This window comes from Callorhinus ursinus, unplaced genomic scaffold, assembly GCF_003265705.2.
Source record: "Callorhinus ursinus isolate GAN/ISIS: 27379988/994484 unplaced genomic scaffold, GSC_fseal_2.0 scaffold129, whole genome shotgun sequence".
Classification (NCBI taxonomy): domain Eukaryota; kingdom Metazoa; phylum Chordata; class Mammalia; order Carnivora; family Otariidae; genus Callorhinus; species Callorhinus ursinus.
This window is the reverse complement of record NW_027397191.1, coordinates 362673-384459: the sequence shown is the minus strand read 5'-3', so window position 1 is coordinate 384459 and position 21787 is coordinate 362673. Positions and strand designations below refer to the sequence as shown.

General features: G+C 43.3%; 3 non-coding genes and 1 pseudogene across 3 annotated transcripts; 3 read left to right on the top strand and 1 right to left on the bottom strand.

The window, feature by feature from the left end:
• Nucleotides 1-2091: 2091 nt before the first annotated feature.
• On the top strand, nucleotides 2092-2833 carry LOC112838123 (large ribosomal subunit protein uL30 pseudogene; annotated as a pseudogene).
• A 2911-nt stretch (nucleotides 2834-5744) lies between these two features.
• On the bottom strand, nucleotides 5745-5833 carry TRNAR-UCU (transfer RNA arginine (anticodon UCU)). Its single transcript is given in 2 exon segments — nucleotides 5745-5780; nucleotides 5797-5833. It is a non-coding gene; the product is annotated as a tRNA-Arg (tRNA).
• A 7261-nt stretch (nucleotides 5834-13094) lies between these two features.
• TRNAS-AGA (transfer RNA serine (anticodon AGA)) lies at nucleotides 13095-13176 on the top strand. The gene has a single exon. It is a non-coding gene; the product is annotated as a tRNA-Ser (tRNA).
• Nucleotides 13177-19749: 6573 nt separating this feature from the next.
• On the top strand, nucleotides 19750-19821 carry TRNAQ-CUG (transfer RNA glutamine (anticodon CUG)). The gene has a single exon. It is a non-coding gene; the product is annotated as a tRNA-Gln (tRNA).
• Nucleotides 19822-21787: the final 1966 nt, after the last annotated feature.

The following is a 21787-nucleotide window of genomic DNA, read 5'->3' as shown; positions in this document are numbered from 1 at the left end:
TTAAGTGTCTGTCTTCAACTCAGGTCATGATCTCAGGGTCCTGGGATCGAGCCCTGCATTGGGGGGGGATGCTCAGCAGGGAACCTGCCTCTCTCTCTACCTCTGCCCCTCTCCCCTGCTCTTGCTGTCTCTCTCAAAATGAATAAATAAAAAATCTTTTTTAAAAAGGTTTTAAAGATTTGATACATTTACATAGTATAATATGATTGCTATTGTAGTGACAAATTAGTACTTTTATCAGTTAAATAATTTTCATTTCTTTTTAGTAGTTGGAAAAATTAAATTCTGGTCTCTTAGCAAGTTTGATGATTATAATATAATATTGTTTTTCATGCTTATTTGTTTTTTATGGTTTTTTATGTTTGTTTGTTTTTAAAAAGTGGGTTATTTCACTTTATATTGGAAACTGAAGGATTTATTTTTTGGAGTGTTTTGGCCACTTACTCTATGGATGATGGGTCAGCAAATAGAGCCCAAAATAACCACTTTATGGCTATCTCTGTGGATTTTTTTTAGGTCAGTAACAGTCCACTATTGCAGATAGAATTGGGCAAAGCCATTTCAAAACTTTTTTATTAAATCCTTTTTTAGGCAAAACCATTTTCTCCAGCTTTATTTCTTATTCTCACCAACTTTCCCTATCCTTCCAGAGAAGCTCCTTTCTTGCCAAGAGAGAGTGGTCACTAAAACTTGTTCAGATATTTGTGGTGTCTTCTTCAAATCTGTGTAGATCTAATATTGTTGGTCCTCTTTATTATTATTGATCTTTTAGTTATCAGAGTCCAAACTTAGGCGCCTTTCTTCATCAAAGTCTTTGTTTACATCCAAGACCAGAGTCAGTTTTTATGTCCTTCCCTTGTGCCAGGTGCCAAACCAGCCATATTCACCTCTTGGCTTCCAAATGCATAATTTTAGCTTATTTCATTGTAAATGAATTTGCACTGCTCTGAGGTAGAACTTCTGAGAGACAGGATGCCCTAAGGATGAGAGTAGGTAAGGTTTTAAGTGAGATTCTGCAAATACAGGGTATTAACACGTCACGTGTGTTAAGGGGAAAAAAACAACGATTTCTCCCCAAGTGCGGAGGTGTTATAGGGACATTAGACCAAGGTTCCAGAGCCTAGGGCACCTGTGCCCTGTCCAAACTGAGGAGATGCTGACTGAACTTCTTGGGAAGCCATCCTTTACCCCTTTGTGGTTTCCCGCTAAATTCTGCAGGGTACTGCTCCTCTCCAAGAGAATCCTGTTCTTTTTCCTATTTTCTGCCATGGAAGTGTGGACTATGTGTTGCTATCCTAGAGCGGAAGCTGGGGCCATCTCTTCCACAGTGGATTCAAATCCAGTTACCTCACCCTTTCCTGCAGGAAAGTGTCACCAGAACTTTCTCCTATCAATCACTTTTCCTCATAATTTTAGTTTCCAAAGGAGCGCATGAGAGTGGTGTAAGATAAAGTTATGGCCCAGAACCGTGGCATTAATAGGACCAACTCCCCAAAACTAAGCCAAGCAATTATTTTTTCCTCAGTGTGACAGGCCAAATTTCTTGTGGATGTCCTCTCTGTGACTGCTTATCTTTAGACCCTAGGATGTGCAGGCACATTTTCATGTCTGCCTTGTGACCGCATTTTTATTAGCACCAGCACTCTGTCTAGCCGCTTATCCATCTGTATTTGCTTCAAAGCTCTGAGTCAGAAGTCCTGGGTTCCAGGAACAGCTCTGTGTACATGCTGTAGGGCTAAGAGCGACACTTCCAACTTGGACACTGACAGAGTCAACTTCTCCCCCCACAGGTTCCCAAAGATAATTCAAGCCCCAATTCTCCCTGATATCTGGCTTTCTGATTCCCTTTCTTCTCCTGCTATCATCTAAACAGTCCAGGCCCCTGTCCTACAGAGAAACCCCTCGCCTTCATTTGTGAATCTAACTGCTTGGCAAAACCAAAAGAGTGGCCATATTTGCTCCCTAGTGGTTTGTGGAATGGAGTTCATCTACACATATTAACCTAAACTGGTCAAAATAGGATTCTATTCTAGTGAGGTCAGGGAAATTGGACTGAAAAGGCACTTGAGGACCCCTTTTCCGGCTGGAAGCATGGAGGGTGCAGAAGAGAAGAAAAAGAAGATTTCTGCTGTGCCAGAAACCCTTAAGAAGAAGCGAAGGAATTTCGCAGAGTTGAAGATCAAGCGTCTGAGGAAGAAGTTTGCTCAGAAGATGCTTCGAAAGGCAAGAAGGAAGCTTATCTATGAAAAAGCTAAGCATTACCACAAGGAATATAGGCAGATATCTGTACAGAACTGAGATTCGAATGGCAAGGATGGCAAGAAAAGCTGGCAACTTCTACGTACCTGCGGAACCCAAATTGGCATTTGTCATCAGGATCAGAGGTATCAATGGTGTGAGCCCAAAGGTTTGAAAGGTGTTGCAGCTTCTTCGCCTTCGCCAGATCTTCAATGGCACCTTTGTTAAGCTCAACAAGGCTTCAGTTAACATACTAAGGATTGTGGAACCTTATATAGCATGGGGGTACCCAAATCTGAAGTCGGTGAATGAACTGATCTACAAGCGTGGTTATGGCAAAATCAACAAGAAGCGAATTGCCCTGACAGATAACACATTGATTGCCCGATCTCTTGGTAAATATGGCATCATCTGCATGGAGGATCTGATTCACGAGATCTATACTGTTGGAAAACGTTTCAAAGAAGCAAACAACTTTTTATGGCCCTTCAAATTATCTTCTCCACGAGGGGGAATGAAGAAAAAGACCACCCATTTTGTAGAAGGTGGAGATGCTGGTAACAGGGAAGACCAGATCAATAGGCTTATCAGAAGGAGGAACCAAGGTATCTGCCATGATTATTTTTGTAATCTGGCCAGTTAATAAATGACTACTCTTATGGAAATGTTTTGTTGTCTTGGTGACTTTTTGCTAGCCTGACTGCTGTCCCTTAGCTATTAAAGCAAATCTTGGTGTGTGATAAAAGTCATCAGCCTTTACGTGCAAAACTAGGGTCTAGTTTGTATCTTGGTGGAAAACATTCCTTGGGTTTATTAAAGACTCTTCTGTACAAAGAATATATCTTAATTTTTCACTTTTGAATTGTGCCACTGAGTTAGCTAAGATGGGTCTGTTCTAAGAAAACCTATTTCATAGGCCTTTGCATGATTTACAACTAAAAATACTGTTGCTGAAAAAAAGAAAGGGCACTTGAGGAAAGATTTTTCCCACCCCCTGCATTATTTCCCCTACTCTTTCACACACGCGCCCTGGAAGGACTCTCCCCATTTGGCAAGTGGAGAGCTTACCCATCCGGGGCCACCAGGGGGAAGACAGCACCCAGCAACTGCATGCCGTGGAGCTGGGGACCTTCCGGATGGACCTTCTGTAGTAATTTATAAGTATAAAGGGCCAATGTTCTTGCATATAGAAGGAAATAAAGGTGGTGAGGATACACACAGAGGGAGACATGAAGACAGAAAGGTGAATTTCCAGCTGGGCATCTAGGCAGTGGCTTTGGGTCTAGTTTCTGTCACATGTCCTGTACCTGTGCTGATCTTTGAAGATGTCTAATCTTGATGTTAATAGTGTAACATTAGCTGAGTAGCCTCTGGTATTCCTATCAGGTCTGAAGATAAAAAAAATGATATTACTAAATCACAAGACAATTATTTGAGACTGATAAGGTAGCAATACATGAGACTGGCCTGTAAACCTTCAATTAAAAGCAGCAGATGCAGTTAGGGAGCAGGCAATCAAGGTTAACAGTTTGCAGGAAAGAATGAACAACCTTGAAACCAGGAAGTGCTCAGAGCCAGCGATTATATGGGAGATTCGAACTCGATGTGGCATCACTTTACAACTCTTAGATTGCTAAGCTTATTAATGCCACAGATAGGTTTTTGTGGCTACTTAGTTTTGTTGAAAATGTTGCATCCGTCCTGGATGGCAATCTGGCACCAATCAACCCAATCAAGATATATGTATAACATGTTCTCTAACTTCTGTGTCACTTGGGCTATGTCCAAGTCCCTGAAGGGAAGTGTATGTGGATGTTTGGGCAGAGTCACGTGTAGCGTCAGGAATTAAGAGGACACCTTCTTGGAAGCATTAAAAAAAGGTAAATTATGGTAGATGCACCCTATGAGGTATTGCTCAGCATTTAAATGACATAAAAATAAGATAATGATAGTTTTGGAAAAAAGTCAGAAGTAAAATGCTATGTATACAAAGTATAATTTTTGTAATATAAAAAGGATATGCACAAAATATTATTATGTATTCTGTAAGAAAACATGTCATGTTTTAAAGTAAGAAAATGTGAACACTTAATACATTAGAATGGTTCCCTATGAAGAAAAATGATATAGGGAATAGAATATGTAGATAAAAAGAAATCAATCATTTGATTAAGAGGGTCCTTAAACAGACCCATATATAGATCAGATAATCTAAAAATCTAACAAAAGTACTATGAAATGTTGAAAATAATTGGTGTTCTCTGTGGTCCATTATTTTTTTTAATGAAAATTCTACTTCCACCCATGAAGGATTAACAGCTAGGAGAGTTGTCCTCTTGTTATACAAAAATTAGAAAACCAGAAAAAAAAATACATGAAATAACCATTAGATAAACAAAACATGCACTGGCATAGAGAAAACAGAAATCATCCACACGTGTGTAAATTTAATATTAGACAAAATTGGCCTTGCAGCCATAGTGATGGAATAGAAATGAGACATTCTCATTTACTGAAGAATCTATGCAAGAATAAATAGGGGTGAGAGGCTGTGAAAGCATCCCCTCATTCGGTTGCCTGACTTGCTAGACATGTGCTGTATATGGTATGAGGAGTGTATAGTGGGTGATATTTTAAAGGTTAGTCATTACACTAGCTCGTCACAGGGAAAGAGTGCATCATTGCCAAATTGTTGTACAAGTTGAGGAGGAGAAAACCCACCGTACCACATGATATGGCTCAGGAAAAAGGCTTTATTGGAAGATTTATGAGCCCATGCTCAACATGCAAAGGTAGGGGTCAACCAATTCTCCCTTGATAGCACATAGAACGATGCCAGACGCAAGCACTCCTGGAAATACAGTGGGTCTGTAGTCCTTCTGTTTCTTTCTGAAAGGATACTTGAAACTAGGCACCAGTGGGCCGAATTAAGGAAGTAGTGCTCCTGGAGGGAAAGAAGACTTATTTTTTGGCTCTATCTCCATTTCTACAATTAAAGGGGAGAGGGAAATAATTTTTACTGATCTCACCCACCATTCATTTACAAGCAAATTAAATTTTAGTTAAGTTTCCGGAGCTGAAACCTCTCTGCACTACCCGTTAGCGCTTTGGGGGCGGAGCCGGGAGGGGCGCGCGGACTTGGGCTGAGCATCACCTGCTGGAAGACCCAGGGGGTTTCCAGGGGCCGCTGCAGGATTCTTGCAGACACGTGTGGAACGCCTGCCTGGCGAGCCTCCACTCAAGGTCGGGGAAACAGCAACTTGGAAATTAATTTTCATGACGAAGAAATAATTACTAGTATTTATTTCAATACTTAACCTTCGCTACGCGCGCGTCCACTCCCTTTCCCTCTGTTTGGTCGTTGAACCCCTGCAGACACAAATGGAATTGTTTATGAAGGAGTTGAAATAAACCGAAGTGAGGAAGCTGACTGTGGGCAAAACGTCCACATCTTACAGGAACAGAGACGTTATTGGAAGGGAATCCACTTGATGGCAAAACAGCTACGACTCTGGCGGGACTCGAACCCGCAACCTTTGAATCTCTTTCTGCCGGCACTAGAAGTCCAATGCGCTATCCATTGCGCCACAGAGCCTGTGAAGCGAGGCGTTCGGTTGGAGCCTTAAGGTCGTTGGTTATTTATTTGGTTATCACTACAATACATTTCCGGAAACTTACACTGCTCCGGTCACTGCGAAAGTTCAAGAAACACAGAAACAAGACAATGCAGGGAACACACAATACCCGACGCGGGGAGTTTCTGATCCTCCCAGGGACCACTGTCCTTTGTCTCTGCAAGTTAAGGAAGAGTTTGATCAAGGATCAAAAACCACAACTCATTTCATCCGGCCAATGCACCCACACGCTCGCGACCGTGGGCTTCGCGAAAATGGAATTTGGGGACCTCCCAGCGAGCGGCGTCGGAAGACTTTCTGAACACGTCGCGAGGTCCCCCTCCTTCCCCTCCGGCTCCGGTCCGGGGTTCTCCCTCGCGGAACGGAGGCCCTTCTTGTTCGTTTGGAACGTGCTGCTGTTGCGACCCTCTGATTCTGGGGTGCGCCCAGGCATCTTTGGCAATACTCCAGGTTTCCTAGCTCGGGGATTTTCTTTGCTGCCTCTCCTCTGTGCGGCCGTGCGCTCCAGCCGCCCCGGCTCCTTCAGCGGCCGTCGGTCAGGTGGGCCCGGGTCCTGGACAGAGAGGGCCGGGCGGCGGGTGCGGTCGCCTAGGGCGGACGCCGGCGCGCGGAGTCCAGGGTCTGCGGGTCCGGGAGCCGCGAGTTGCGGCGAGCTGAGCATCCGGAGGGACTCGTTCCAGGGAGAGAAGCGATCGCAGGCTGTTCCTGAGACGATTTAGGGCCCTGCGACCCTGAGGCGCGGGATTCGGGCCCAGTCCTGCGCGCGGAGTCCGGAAACTTCGGGGTCAGGAGGCTTAAGGCGCCGGTCAGTACGAGCGCGGGCGAGCGGCCGCCCTTCCCCCACCTCCCCGCGGCCTCGGGGCAAGAAATCCTTAACTCTGAAACTTGCCGGACAAAACCCGAGCTCCGAACCGACCGTCGGGAAAACCGCCGCGCAGAAAGGACGCGTGTTCACCGGAGCTGAAGGCGGGACTGCGCGAAAAGTTCTTGCAGCGCCAGAGCTCCCCAGCCAGACGCCGAGAGCGGTGTCGCCCTATTTCCCAGAGTTACGGCTACGCCCACGTACCTGCTTACCAGTCGGAATTCTTTCCCTTCCCTCCCTCCTTCCTTCCTTCCTTCCTTCCTTCCTTCCTTCCTTCCTTCCTTCCTTCCTGCCTGCCTTCCCTCCCTCCCTCCTTCCTTCCTTCCTTCCCTCCTTCCTTCCTTCCTTCCTTCCTTCCTTCCTTCCCTCCTTCCTTCCTTCCTTCCCTCCTTCCTTCCTTCCCTCCCTCCCTCCCTCCCTCCCTCCTTCCTTCCTTCCTTCCCTCCTTCCTTCCTTCCTTCCTTCCTTCCTTCCTTCCTTCCTTCCTCTCTCTCTCCCTTCCTTTCTTCTTTCTTTTTTAGATGAAGTATCTGAGATCTTCACAAAGCACACGTCAGTGGGGAAGATCAAATCTGACAATCCAGAGATACAGCTAAGGGTACTGTAGACTACTTAATTGAGATAATTAAGCCCACATGCTGTACTTTTCGGAGGATTCTAAAGCTTTCAAGGGAAAGGAAGTCGTTTGGGGTGGACAGCGGTAAACATGTATTTCTCATTAATTTATGTCTGCAATAAAAAAAAAAAAGAAGTTCACTTGAAAGGACTCCTTAACAAAAACTAAGATGCCTTAGGCTGGGAGTAGTTAATTATTTCAAGTAGCTTGTTACGGCAGATATCTGTAACAAATCCCACAACCAGCATCAGTAGAATGAAGTATTCCTCAGGACCTTATTCCCTCTAGCTCGGTAATATTAAAAACTCATCTGAGAACATGTTTTCAAATAATTAATTTGATGCAGAGATGATACCTAAACATTATTTTTATTATAAAGTCCTCTAGGCCACTTCTTCATCATGGGCTACTCTAATAATGCACCCACATTCTCAAAATACTGGGTAGACTTTTCCAATATATATCATGTGGAATCCAATCTGGTGTAGCATAAAAGACCCTGTGTTATCTCCCACTTATGTATTCGCACAGCTATGGTGCTCTCCCCCCCCCCCCATCTTCTAAACTGTGCGTCCAATTAACTGGACTGACTCCTTTGGTTTCCTAAAAACCCAGATCTCTCAGACCATAGATTTTGTGTGAAAGCATTTTGCTTTTTTCCAGTAATCCCCTCTCTTCCAATTCCTGAGCCTATAAATTGTGCTTGTTGGTCCACCTCTGCCTCACTGATAACACCTTTCACACTGAGGAAGGTCCTGGGTTTGGACCAGCACTATACCCCTAGTCATCCTTGTTCACGGGAATTGATATTCCTTTTTGGTGGCTCAGAAAATTGGTTTGCTGCTTCCAGACTGCTCTGATAATTGACTGAATTACAATGGACATCTTTAAGAGTGAAGTTTGTTTTTCCCCCACAGTCTTGGTATACACAGACTTTATAGCCCACCAAGTTCATGAAGACATTTATCAGTGATCACTGATCCAGCCTCTCCAATCTGAGCATATTGAAGGGCTGATGCTATTAGTCATATGGGATACTATTTTTATGCCTTTATTCACAGACCTTCCTGACAGCAGATCTATGTACTAACTTTCCTGAATAATTGATTTTTCTCTCTAAATAAACATCTTTGGTGAAACTACCTAAATCTCTCACTGGCTTACCCTTTAACAACCAGACAGCAGGGTTGGAACCTCTGCAGGCAAACCCCAAGGAATTTCAAATCCTTTAACCACCCTACAGGCTCCTTCCACAGAATGTTAGCTCTTTTTGGGGGGCGCTGGGGTTGGAGAGGGAGATGGAGAGAGAATCTTAAGCAGGCTTCATGCCCAGTGAGCCCAGGGCAGGGCTCAATCCCACAATCCTGAGATCATGACCTCAAAACCCTGAGATCATAAGCCAAAATCAAGAGTTGGAGGCTTAAGCGACTGAGCCACCCAGGTGCCCCCAGAATATTAACTCTTAGTGAAAGTGCGGGGTAGGCAAGCCAATGGCCACGTGGGCTAAGGTGAGATGTGACAGGTGCCTGGTGTGTGGAACATCTGCACACGTTTAGTTTTGTAAGAAAGAATTTCATGGCTTATCCAAGGGTTCTTGGATTAAAGAATGCACCCCTAGTAAATCAAGAACCAGTCGAGGATGGTGAGATTCGAGCTTCCTTGACCTTAGTCCATTCTCCAGGCACTGATCCTCCAGGACGTGTGTGTTCACATCTAAGTCTGGGGAACCACAGAAGGGCAGGCTGGAACTGAGTGGCACCTCTGACTTGTAAAAGCAGGTGGAAGAGGAGCAGGCTCCAAGGGCACTCACCTGAGTTACTTTCACAGCTGAATACGGAGCTGATACTCATTAGATGGCATTCAACTGGGTTCCTCGGCCCCTGACCCCCAGCCCCCGGCCCCTGGCCCCAAGGACACCATCCCAGAGAACGAACTTCCCAAAGAGCCGGACCCAGCAACTTTCTGTCATGCACAAAGCTGAAAGGACAGGTAGAAACACGTAAGTACCAGGCAAAGTTGAGCCATATTCTAAATAGGGTTAATTTTGGGCTTAGAAATCATGCGGTTCCTAGGGGAGGGTGTTGAGCCAACTTCCTTTTAATGGCTGTAAACTTAGATTCGGGGTCCGCAATGCTGGGAACAGAAGTGCCGTTGTGGGGACACAAACAAGGAGATCCGTCAAATGTTCAGATTACAAGGGAAATGTTTCCTCAAGCCCTTGTCTGCAAAACTCTTATTTGCAGTTAAATGTCACTGGCTTCTGTCTTCCTCTGTGGTGACAGGAATAATATCTCCTTCTTCATATTCTCACAAGATGTTCTTTCTTCTTGCAACCGTAGCACCTAACAAACAGATGTTTCAGCTCATTTGGAGCTTGAAAACACTCTACCGGTAATTCATTTTGCAAAACATTGTCCTACAGAATTAATCCTAACTACAGAAAAACGTTTCGTGCACAAAACCAATTATGGCATTTAAAAAATGGGCAACAGTAGCAGAGCAGAAATAACATAGATGTCCAACAAGGGGAAATATTTCCTTGATTCCGACTTCATCTGAATGATGGAACATTAGAAAGCCACTAAAATGATATTTGAGAAGTGCCTGGAAAAAAAGTATTGATGATATAATATTCAATTAAATTAGTAAAATACAAAATCAAGACAGTTAAAAGCAGCCCCCGCCACGTGGAATCTGACCTGGTATTCTCAGCTAGGCCTTGATGTTCTTTTGTTGAACATAAACAATTTCACAGAACACAGATGTCAGACCAGGCCTTTCAGTGACCATTGATGGATCAAAATGAAAATAAGATCACACTGCTCTCCTGTCTGAACATAAACACGAATGTGAAACACACACAAAACAGAACCAAACACACAAATATTGTTAAGCCACAAAAGTGACCCAGCGTCTCCTCATCTTGTCCAGTATGAATGACGACAGCTTCTTGACCAACCCTAGTGTTAGCATTGCTTTGGTCTTCCTTCCTTCGGGGTAGGATTTATTAAGCTATCCAACCCTAGAATCACTCCCAGACAGCATCCTATCCAGAGAAGCCCTGCTTTTTTAAATCCCCAAAATCACCTAACACAAGACTAAAACCCTTTTACTGAGATGCACCCAGGGATCCCAACCTGTTCGACTACTTATGTATTCCTGGTGGTTTTTGTCTGGAAGATATTGGCACAATTTATGTTTTGTATGACTTCAACTATTCCCTCCCCCCCTTTTTTGCACTCAAAATACTGGGGGAGAGGGATGCCTGGGTGGCTCCATCGGTTAAGCGTCTGCCTTCGGCTCAGGTCATGATCCCAGGGTTTTGGGATCGAGTCCCGCATGGGCTGTCTGCTCCGTGAGGAGCCTGCTTCTCCCTCTGCCTCTGTCGAGAGAAAGGGAGAAAAGGAAGAAACGCAACAGATTTAAAAAAAAAATACTGGAGGAGGGGGCCCAGCTCTCTCTCTTTTAAGCTCACCCACTCTCATATCTCAAGAGCATACCTTTTAAAAAAATTATATTTACTTCTTTGACAGAGAGAGCGTACACAAGCAGAGGGAGAAGCAGGCTTCCCGCTGAGCAAGGAGCCCTACGAGGGACTCAGTCCCAGGACCCTGGGATCATGACCTGAGACAAGGCAGCCGCCTAACCGACTGAGCCACACAGGAGCCCATCAAGCGCATACCTTCTGCTTTAAAAAACTTTCCCACTTCAGGGGCACCTGGGTGGCTCAGTCGTTAAGCGTCTGCCTTCAGGCCAGGGTCCTCCGCATTGAGCCCCGCATCGAGCCCGAGGGAAGCCTGCTTCTCCCTCTCCCACTCCCCCTGCTTGTGTTCCCTCTCTTGCTGTCTCTCTCTGTCAAATAAATAAAATCTTAAAAAAAAAACTTTCCCACTTTTATTATTAAAAAAAAAAAATACTGTGGAGAGCATGAGAGGAAAAAAAGATACAGCCAAGTGCTGCTATTGTGAGTTTCTGGGAGGTTTGGAGTGTGGGCTATTTGTTTTCTCCACCCCCCTCCATCCCAGGGTGAGACAGTCCTTATTACCCAAGATTCTTCTAATTAAGAAGGAGAAAAATCTATTTTACTTGGCACAAGAAAGATGAATTCTCTACCTATAGACTCAAGGACTTTGATGTTGAATGTTCCTCAATAGTCCTTGCTGTGATCAAATGTCTTTTTCAATGCCCTTCACAATTACATGGGCCTTGAGTCTGTTTCCTGACTAACTGATGCCAGGTAGAGGTTTGCAGAATTCATGGAGGCTTCTCTACGTCTCTAATCTGCTGACATTTAATTAGACCTTAAGAACTTATTTTGCATGTGTTCTTTGATGAGGAACTCTTTTGGGGTTTTATGTTAATAACAAAAAGTTGAAACTTAAAAAAATGTTTTAGGAAAGCTCTAGACAAAGGTCTGCCCTCAAAATATTCCAATGGGGAGAGGCAGAAAATTAAGATTTAAAATGTCATACAATCTTTTAAAGCAAATAGTGGGGAATTTTCCAAAGATTGCCAGTGAAGGTCCTTACTTTCCATGACCACATTCATTCTGTTTATAAGTGAGGGTACAGTTTATCTTCTCTGGATATTAATAAAGGGAAAATATTTGGTCTTTAATTGGATCTAGGGCCTTTAATTGGATCTAGGGTCTTTAATTGGATCTAGGGTCTTTAATTGGATCTAACTCCCCCCCCCCCATTCTCAGTGGTATCTGAATTGAATAGAGCTCTATTTAAAGAAGACTTTGATCCTTCTGGCTGACTATAATCTATTAAATCCAAGCATTTATCTCTGCTTTCTCAAGAGGCATATCCATCAGCTCTCACATCTTGCCCTTGACACTTTGCTGGTCATGAAATGGGGACCCATCTCTCTGGCATCCACACTCAACCATTTTGTTCTGAATCGTTCCTGTAGAGCCTCTGGAAATTCTGCAGAAGGAAGCTGAGTTACAAACCTAAAAAGGAGAACAGGAAACGTGTTGTGTTGGTTTCAATTGAAAGAAAACGGGCCCTTGCATTGGGAAAAACAAAACAAACCCAAACCAGGTAATCCATTTTTTAGGAAGCAGCTAGGAACTCACAGGAAATGAAACTCCTGGACCGTCTATACCTCTAAATTTCTTCTAACCCGCATGGAACGGGAAAGCTCACTGGTATTTGCCAAGCACTTTCCTGAAAGCAATGAGATGAATATGTGCGGTGTAGCCTCGGAGCTTGGGGACACCGAGGGAGGGCACCCAGGGCGGTTTTCAGCGCCTCCCTCCCTGCACCGTGGACGCAAATCAGCGACAGTATCTCCTTCCCTGCAGCCCATCCAGCGCAGGGTCGTCCAGCGGACGCTGGCCTGCGAGCTCTGGAAGAAGACTTGCTCCCGTCCAGGCCTAAACCCCTGCTTACCCTCACCCCCATCCCCGCCCCCCGCCCCGGGGCCCGAGTAAATTTGCTCCCAGTTCCGGACACCCCAGCACCGGCACGCTCCCAGGTCACCCGCAAGGGAGGCAGGTGGTAGTTCACGAATCGACCTCGACTTCGTTGGAAAAGAAGATGCTTGTGGGGAGCACCGTCGTCCTACTGCTCCTAAACGTCGGGGGCCGCGGGGGGCGTTCGCCCCCGGCCCCAAGCCTTCATGCAACCTGCGGATTTTTGCCCGACGCACTACACACACTTCTGTCCGCCCGGGAGTCTTACGGCTAAATCTCCCACATTTCCCTCTGTACTTGTAGGAAACTCAGTGTACGCCCGTAGTCGTGGCCGAGTGGTTAAGGCGATGGACTAGAAATCCATTGGGGTCTCCCCGCGCAGGTTCGAATCCTGCCGACTACGTCTGAGTTTTTACCAAGCTTGTCTGGAGGAGAAGGCCCCCTTTAGCTCTCTCCGCAGCCTGATCCTGATCCTACCACCTCGGTGGAGGGGGGGCATGTGTCTTGTTCTTAGACCGGGCAAAACCCCACCGCCGCTGGGCTCCCCTGTGGGGCCCAGAAAAAAATGGAGTGAGTACAATCCTTTCTTCAAAAAGTTTGCACCAATAGACCTGTTTCAAAACGAGACAAGTTGGTGAAAGTGTCCCTCAGATAAATTGTAGAGGGTGTTTCTGCCACAAAAGGAAAGCTATTTTTATTTTAATTTAGAAATGTATGGTAGAGTAAATTTGACTTTTTGAAAGAATATGCGTATTTTCGTGTAACCAACTGCCATAATCAGGATACAGAACAGTTTTGTCAGTCCATAAACTTTTCTTGTGTTACGCTTTATAGACACCTCCCAACCCCCCACGCAATAGCTGATGACCACCTATATTTTCTGTCCCTATGGTTTGGCCTTTTTTGAGAATGTTCTTGAAACTGAACACAATTGTTACATGGGTGGGAATGGAAAATGGCACAGGCACTCTGGGGAATAGTTTGGCAGTTTCTTACAAAATAAAACATGAAAATACTATATGATTCACCAGCTGCACTCTTCATTTCCAGAGAAATGCAAACTTATGCTTACACAAAAAACCTACCTATGAACGTTCATAGCAACCTTATTTTTAAAGCCAAAAACTGAACACGACCCTAATGTCCTTCAGCAGGTGCGTAAGGACACAAACAGCAGTGCATCCTTGGGAACTCCACTCAGCAGGAAAGAGGAGGATGCTGATGATGAATCAACAATCTGGAAGTGCATCAAGGACACTAATGCTGAGTGAAAGAAGTCAATCTCAGTAGTTCACATACTGTATGATTCTAATTACACAACCTTATCAAAATGACACAATTATAGAGATTAGAACAAATGAGCAGTTGCCAGAGGCTTAGGGATGATGGGCAGAGGGTGTGGGCATGACTATAATGGGAGCAGGTGGGAGACTGTGGCAGTGATGTTCTGTGTATTGGTTACATGAATCTGCATAGTACGTAACCTTTTGAGAACAGCTTCTTTCACTTGAGATAGAACCATACACAAACATTGAGCCAATATTAATTTCCTGCTTTTGATATTGTACTTTGGTTTTGTAAGAAGTGATCCACCAGAGAAATGGGTGAAGGGTACACAGAACCTCTCTGTACTATTTTTGCAACTTACTATGACTTTGTAACTATTAAAACAAAAGTGTTTTTAATTTTTTATTTAAATTCAATTGAGTTAACATGTAGCATATTATTAGTTTCAGGGGTAGAGTTCAGTGATTCATCAGTTGCATATAGCACCCGGTGCTCATTATATCCGGTGCCCTCCTTAGTGCACATCACCCAGTTACTCCATCCCCCCACCCCCCACCCCTCCAGCAACCCTCAGTTTTGTTTCCTAGAGTTAAGAGTCTCTTATGGTTTGCCTCCCTCTCTGTTTTCATCTTATTTTTCCTTCCCTTCCCCTATGTTCATCTGTTTTGTTTCTTAAATTCCACATATGAGTGAAATCATATGGTATTTGTCTTTCTCTAAATGACTTATTTCACTTAACATAATACCCTCTAGTTCCATCCATGTCGCTGCAAATGGCAAGATTTCATTCTTTTTGATGGCTGAGTGCTATTCCATTATATATATAATCTTTATCCATGCATCTGTTGATGGACTGCTGGGCTCTTTCCATAGTTTGGCTATTGTGGACATTGCTACTTTAAACACTGGTGTGCATATGGCCCTTTGAATCACTATTTTTGTATCCTTTGGATAAATACCTTGAAAATAAAAGTCTTTTTACATTAAAAATATGAATAGAAACAGTATTTTTAAAAAAGATTTTATTTATTTATTTGAGAGAGAGAGACAGAACACGAGCAGAGAGGAGAGGGAGAAGCAGGCTCCTGAGCAGGGAGCCCACCGCGGGGCTTGATCCCAGGACGACCTGAGCCAAAGGTAGACACTTAACCACCTGGGCCACCCAGGCACCCTTAAAAACTGTATTTTACCAAATAATTTCTACATGTATATTTTGATTATCATATAATTATTATTTTACTTATTAATATTATAAATTAAAAAGATGTATTTTATGGATTGAGTGTTGAATGTTAAATCACATTGCATTTCTGAAATAAACTACACACAAAATTGAAATTATGTGAGGTGATAGATGGTAACTAAACTGATCATGGTAATCATTTTGCAATATATACATATATCAAATTATTACATTGTATACCTTAAACTTACACAATGTTAGATGTTAATTATACCTCAATAAGGCTGGAAAAAAATAAAAATAGAATTGCCATATGACCCAACAATTCCACTTCTGTGTATATACCCAAAAGAATTAAAAGCATAGTCTCAAACAGATACTTGTACGCTCATGTTGACAGCAGCATTATTCACAATAGCCAAAAGGTAGAAACAACTCAAGTGTCCATCAGTGGATGGATGGCTAGACAAAATGTGGTTAATTCCTAATTTCATGTAATGAATGCTTAGGTCATTACTCTTAGGCATTTATTTTATTTGTATATATGTACATAAGGGTGTCCCTCTACGTATACTTCTAGCTGCACAGTATGTGTGTAGTACTGATATGTACTATTTTTATCATTTATTTCAAAATAGTTCTTAATTTCAATTGTGGCCTCTCCTATGAACCATAAATTATTTAGAAGCATATTTATTAATTTTGTAAACAAAGATAAATTTTCATTTTCATGTTTTGATTTCTGGCATAATTTTATTGCTCTGAAATATTAGCATGTATCCAACCCTGTTATATTTTTCGAGCCTTGCTTTGTGGCCTGGTAAAATGTCAAATTTGAGATAATTTCATCTGTGCTTGCAAAAGGTTTGATTCCTGAAGTCGGTATGTGCACCGTTCTCTCTATGTGTATATGGATTGCATTATTTTGTTTTATGGTTATTTTTCCATTTATGTTTTCTTTTTTTTTTAATTTTATTTATTTGACAGAGAGAGACACAGCGAGAGAGGGAACACAAGCAGGGAGAGTGGGAGAGGGAGAAGCAGGCTTCCCACCGAGCAGGGAGTCCGAAGTTGGGCTTGATCCCAGGACCCTGGGATCACGACCTGAGCATAAGGCAGATGCTTAATGACTGAGCCACCCAGGTGCCCCTCCATTTATGTTTTCTATTAGTTTTTCAGAGAGATATATTGTGTGAAAATGTCCCACTATGATTGCGATTTTATCTGTGTCTCTTTTTACTTCCATCACCACCTGGAATTTTTTTCTCCATTTCTTAATCTTCCAGAAGCAAGAAATTCTGGATAAAGCATGGTTTATGTAACAGCTATGATTTGCAGCTACAAGGTGTTACCTCCAATTGAACAACTGCAACAAGAAAGCCTAGACAAAAAATGTGTTTAACTTATACAAGCTTTAGCATATCTGTTGAGACTTTAGAGAAGTCTTGTTACTTAGAAAAACTTCTACATGTTTCCTTCCTCAAAAGAAATGAGGAAAATGTAATTCAAATATAAATGTTCTCATGGGAAACTCAAGATGAAGGTTGAAGAGAAGTTGCAGTAGAGATTCAGATCTTCCTTCGTCTGCCTAAAATATGAGCCTGGTTCTACCCCCAGGGCCTGGCCCAGATTTGTCTAACTCTGGGTAGGAGACAATCAGAACTGGTTTGACTAGAATCTCAGCTTCAGACATGGGTGTGTCTTTACCTCCTAATGTACAGTGTTGAGGTTAAGGAGTCATGCAACCTAAACTTAAAGAGGATGTTTCCTTAGCAGCTTTATCTTTGATCTCACTTGAGTAATTTCATTTAATGGTTACAATTAGGCTACACGGTAAAAAGGAAAAACCTAAATGCAGGGAATTCTTAGTCTGGGGCACTGTCTTCAATAATTTTGTGAATTCCCTGGAACAATTTGCCTCTCAGTGACCATGAGGTCCAACAAATTCTTTTTGACTAGCCCAAGCAGCTTCTCTAGATGGACTCAACACCTCTTTCCCCCAGGATAACCAGTGCTCACCAATATATTAAGGATGGAAGCCCATTTGGAAGCTCTTGTGTTCACTGGCTATGCCCTTGTTAGTCTGTTATGTTCACAGCCCAGTATGGCTGCATCCAATACAACTAAACAGCATGGAGATTTGTTGAAGCCCTAATTCTAAGTCCATTATGGAACTTAAGTCTTTATCTTCTTGTTTACATTTACCATCTTGTTGCCGCCCAAGATAAATCACTCCACCTTTTCATTTTTTTTTAAGATTTTATTTATTTCAGAGAGAGAGAGCACAAGCCAGGGGGAGAGGCAGAGGGAGAAGCAGACTCCTCACCGAGGACCCATGACCTGAACCGAAGGCAGACACTTAACTGAATGAGCCACCCACGCGTCCCACCACTCCACCTTTTATAATCAGGAGCATATGCGCAACTCATATTGTGCATTTTCTATATGGAAGATCATGGACCAGCACTCTCTGCAGAGTAGCATTATCAGTTCTTGTGTAAACCCACATTTCCCAGTTTTATTTGTATTTTAGCTTTCCATCGTATCCGTGCCATTAGAGTGCCAGTTACAAGCACTTCATCCAACCTATCCCTGGGTGAACTTTCTTCATGTCTGTATTTAGGGAGCTTCCTTCCTGGCAGATGCTGATCTCCATGAGGACAGGAATTGTGCCTTTGTCCTGTTTACCTTTACAGTCTCTAGCACCTTGCACAGCACCTGATCTTCCCCAGGAATTTAATAAACTAGTTAAATGGTTGTGTAGAAGGCACTAATCTCATGACTTTTTTCTACAGTAAGAAGTTTAAAAAATATATTTCTCGGGCGCCTGGGTGGCTCAGTTGGTTGGGCGACTGCCTTCGGCTCAGGTCATGATCCTGGAGTCCCGGGATCGAGTCCCGCATCGGGCTCCCTGCTCAGCGGGGAGTCTGCTTCTCCCTCTGACCCTCTTCCCTCTTGTGCTCTCTCATTCTCTCTCTCTCAAATAAATAAAATCTTAAAAATAAATAAATAAATGAAACCAGACTGGTAGGTCAACATTTAAAAATATATATATATATATTTCTCTGTTTAAATCTTTTTTTTTAGATTTCAGTTCTAATTTCTTCTTTATCCAATTCCTTATTCCTGCTTTTCAGATGTATACATATATAGCCCTAGACCAAGAAGTGACTTTTCAGGGGACACTGGCTATCCCCAAGCTTGAGATGATAATGGCTTATTCGCTAAAGGAGGAGAGGTTTCAGCTCAGTATTTTGCAAGCTCTAGTTCCACATTCCCTTTAAAATTATTTTCTGTGGCAATGTTTTTGCACTTGCTCTTGTGAGTTACAGGGTAACACCGTCTTCCCGTGCTGAAGATCGCTCGCATTTGTGTGGGTGAGCAGAATCCAGGTTTTGGGACAAGGTCCTCGCCCTATAAAGGTTTTGCATGGGGTTGGTGTTTTGCATGGCGTGGATGTTTTGCAAGTTCCTTGTGTTTTGTTTTTTTAATCACTGAGACCACTGGAAGGAGAGGTGGACCGCCTTTGCGACTTTGTTCAGCCCAGTTCTTAGGGGACTCGCGTGCCGCCACCTTCCTCGGGATGGCGGGCGCAGCGGGGTGAGCGACACGGAGACCAGGTTTCTGATCGCAGGACACCTACTGCTGTCCTTGTATGAGAAGTCGTTCTGCGGTCGTGGGACGCGCTGGGAAGGCAGCCTGCACCCCCGGAGTCTCACCAACACAATTCCGCACCCAGAACCCTGTTCTTAGGCAAAGAGCGCTGGCGGGTGGCAGGGGCGGGGGATGCAGAGGGAGAAAAAGTCTCTGCGGCGCAGCAGTAAAGAACGTTTTGGGGTACAATTTGGCAGCCTTACTTGGGCACCTTCTTCACGAGGAAGGCGAGTGTGCCCACGGGTCTAGATGGTGACATGCAGCGTGTCCCACACGCCCCTTACCCATCGCGACACGTTCCGTCTTTCTCTGCAAGCACAACCTGCCCCAGTTCCTCTTGCAAGTTGCCTTCCATGACTGTGCCAGAAAGGGACACGTTAAAGTTTGTTTTCCTCGAAGCAATATACCTGATAAATAAAGTGCGTGGGGGAAAATGCCACGTGGCTGAAACTGAGCAGAACTGCAGATTGCAGATACGGAATTTCCAAGCCTATTCCCCCGTTTGCATAAGGACTAACCATATCTTCAGCCGGTGTCTGAGCATTAAATCACACAGTGGATACGAGACGTTCAGTCCAGTACTGCTAGGTGTAACAAGGGCTCGCTCTGTCCCTTAAGGAAGAAAAGCAAAGGACTGGACCACTAAGTGCCTGAGTTGGGGGTGGGGGACTTTATGGGTTCATGTAGGTGGCAAAAGATAAGGTAAAAATAAAATCTCCTAGGGTTTTTATCAAAAGACTGTCGTGTGTGGACATGAACTAAAAATTCTGACTCATAAACTCAACTAAATGCTTTCAGTAGAGTTTCGGAAAGTCATCATAGACAATTGTGCGGATTGGCCCTCTCGCGTGGGGTTCCATGGTGTAATGGTTAGCACTCTGGACTCTGAATCCAGCGATCCGAGTTCAAGTCTCGGTGGAACCTGCCATATGTTTTAGTCTCCTTTTCGGGTTTTTCCTGGGAAAGGGCTTTTCATCTGACTGACCAAAGTCAGTTCTGCCCCTGGTGTCTCCTACGAGTTTCTGCAAGTCCTGACACGTCTGAAATCGGGTGAGGAAGAAGGAATAGAATTTCATTCTGGCTTTATGGAGTTTATTCTATAAGGAAGAAAAGAAGCAACAAAAGTAAATACAGTAGGGAAACAGCAAAAGCCTTGCACTCTGCAGCCACTGGAAAACCAACTCTAATAAAAAGCAACAATCCACTTATATGACATTCATTTTCTGTGCACATTAGAATGAATGTTTTGGATATTTCAAACATGGGAAATAAATAATTCTATTGGTATTGGAGAATATACATACAGTTAATAGCAAATTTCTCTTCTAGCCTGGCGTCTAGCTGCAGTTTCTGCCCCCTCCTCGCCCCCTATGGCCACTGAACCTAGTTTATATATATAAAATACAGACAGACACTACACGCACACGAACCAAATGTACTTAAATTGGGTGACTCTAAGTACAGGGGCATATAAGACTCATTTTTTGCATTTCAAAAATATCTACAGACTTAACCTATTTTGAAGTAAAAATTAAGGGGACATCCACAATAATATTTTCACTGCAATGTTCATCTGGTCATTGTGCCACCGATAGAATACCAAACAACCCTCTTTCTCATCAAAAATTAGTAATTACTGCTGTTTCTTTGCTAATTACATTATTTGTAGAAGTTTCCTTTTTTCACTTGCTCTTGTACTATTTTGCATAGGCCTTTAATTTTTTATTAGATGAAGTGAGCCTGTTTTTCTCCTGGCTTTGAAATTTGCAGACATTTCACTAAGGGCTGGGAAGATTCCATCCCAACAAATGGTCTCATTATGATTCCAGATGTGTATGAGATTGTTATTAGGCAATTTTTTTCTCCCCTCACAACCAACACATATCACTAACTCCAAGTGTGCTCACACTGCAAATTCTCCCCCCATATACTGGTCTTATTCACTGTTGGCTTCTTCTCATATTGCCCCTTTGTGTAAACTGTTTAATCAAACATTTATTTCCAGATTCTCCTTCGTAATAAATGAGTTGCATGAAGTTTCTGCCACTACATGTGGACACACTCCATTGTTTAAAACCAGAGATCTGTGGTTTTCTCCCACACAGTGAGCCACTAACTGTAGAATACTGTGCACTTCTGGAGTTTTTGCAAGTACTATCCTGGGAAAATACTAATTAGGGTTTTATTGTTACAGGATTTTTGTTTCCTTAGTGCCCGCGGTTCTTGGTCATGCTGCTTCAAAGAATAAAGAGGCAGACCAGATGAAGAGTGGTGGGCAGCAAAGCAAATTTTATTGAGCGATAGTACAAAGCTCTTAGAGATGGAGGGGACCGAAAAGGGTTGCCATTTTGGGGTTTAAATCTGAGGGTTTTTATAAGCTCTTTTGCAGAACTATCTTGAGCATCCTGAGTGTGGGCCCCCTGTGGATTGGCTGCAATCAGAGCTTTGATCATGCACCTGTTTACCTATCAGGTTATTGTTCACATGTTGATGGTCTTTTGGGCTGACATTTGGAGACTAACTGCCTCAGCCTGTGATTGTAACCAATGTTTTATGGTTCATTGTTTTGATTCAGGGTGTTTTGCAAAAGTCACTCCTGCAGAGGCTGTTAGGATGCTATTGTGGTCTTTTCTAAGTTGTAAAGCAGGATGCTAGTGCAGTTTTGTGTTAGCTGTCCTGGATTTTTTGCTTTCTTGTTGGAGACCCTGGCCCTGACTACCTAAGTAGTCCAATTAACTCCTAACATTATCACACCCCTTTGACCTTCAGGGTAAATGCAATCTACTCTTCATACTCATCATTCATGTATATAGATTGCTCTTCATTTGGTCAAAATTGAAGTTTGCATTATTCTTTTTTATATTCCTAGATACATATTTTCTTTTTCAGA